The sequence below is a fragment of the Octopus bimaculoides genome, chromosome 2 (genome assembly GCF_001194135.2).
Source record: "Octopus bimaculoides isolate UCB-OBI-ISO-001 chromosome 2, ASM119413v2, whole genome shotgun sequence".
Classification (NCBI taxonomy): Eukaryota; Metazoa; Mollusca; class Cephalopoda; order Octopoda; family Octopodidae; genus Octopus; species Octopus bimaculoides.
The window spans coordinates 22,137,101-22,138,753 of NC_068982.1; positions in this window are offsets into that span (position 1 = coordinate 22,137,101).

The window sequence follows — 1,653 nt, forward strand, 5'->3', positions numbered from 1 at the left end:
CGATCAATAGGGATCGTGTATCACAGTCAATGTAAAAAAAGGGGAACAGATTAGGTTTATCCGTGGAGAGAAAAGCCTACGGAAAAGACCACGGTCACCTCAGGCTTTTTTTTTTTAAAGGTACATGAAAGTAAGTACCTTCTCTCTTTTTGTCTCTTAGATAGAATATCTGATGTCATGGGTGCGTCTTACCCGTAGACGGGACTTTACGTCATGTGGAGCTGAATCACTCTGTTAATAATATATATCTACGTGACGCCTACCAAATTGTGCTCAATGCCACTTCTTCGTTTGGCCATTCACTCTGAACATAATCATACGTTGGTGTGAAATCATGAGGACGCGTGGCCAAGAGGCTAAGTTATTTGATCGATTACAAGATCCTGGGTGCGATTCTTGGACCGGGCGATGCGTTGTGTTCTTGAGCAAAACACTTCATCTCACTTTGCTCAGCAATCACCTCCACATTGACATGTTGCACGCCATGCACCTGTACAGGTAATGTGCTGCATAAACATTTCACCACAATGAACAAATCATCTTTGCATGTTATTCAGCAAGATATAGTAGATGTGCCTTTCTCGGTTTTGTGTCATTACTATATTAGTAACTAGCCTCAAAGCCGTACCCCGTGCGAATTTTAATCTGGTTCCTACGCAGGGCTAACTGGACATGCAAAAACACCTAAAGCTCCACGAGGCTCCGGCAGGGGATGGTGGCGACCCTGCTGTACTCTTTCACCACAACTTTCTCTCACTCTTAGTTCCTGTTTCTGTTGTGCCTGTAATTCAAAGGGTCAGCCTTGTCACACTGTGTCACGCTGAATATTCCCAAGAACTACGTTAAGGGTACACGTGTCTGTGGAGTGCTCAGCCACTTGCACGTTTATTTCACGAGCAGGCTGTTCCATTGATCGAATCAACTGCAACCCTCGACGTCGTAAGCGACGGAGTGCCAACAACAACAAGGATTGATGAGAATAAATTCTGTCGTGCAATTATTCTATTGTTACAGTTCCAAGATGAATTTCAATCTCGATGAAAAATTAACGACGCGAATGTCATTTATCTCTCCCTTGATCTCTGACGTCATCTGACAAACGTCACCAAGATGGCGTGAATCAGCCAAGCTTTACCTGCTAGAAATGGCAACCTGAATACTCTTGAATCGAATCTTAATGCTGGATGTTCAAGAACCAAATGGAGAGCAGATGTTCAATCCCAGGATCATCCTGATTCCAAAATGGTATAATATGTCTATGCAGAGCAAATGCAGGCTAAGATACAGAGGTCCTAGATGGACAGACAGAATTTCGCTTTTATTGTTATAGACGTGTAGATACTGAAGTTTCCAAAGAACATTTGGCCAGATGCTTTATCTAAGGTACCGGATGAACCTACATCGTGACAGGAAACACAATGAAAAGCAAGTCTTTCCAACTAACCATATCACAGAGAAAGAAATTTGAAGAGAAATCCGGCAAGTTTCGAATACGAACCAATCACGATAAAGGAGGTGCCCTAGCATGGTCGCAGCATTTGGCTGAAAGCCATAACATTAATAATGTATTGCGCGCGCGCGTGTTCCTGTGCGTGTGTGTGTTTGTGTATGTATGTGTGTGTTTGTGTGTGTGTGTGTGTGTGTGTGTATATA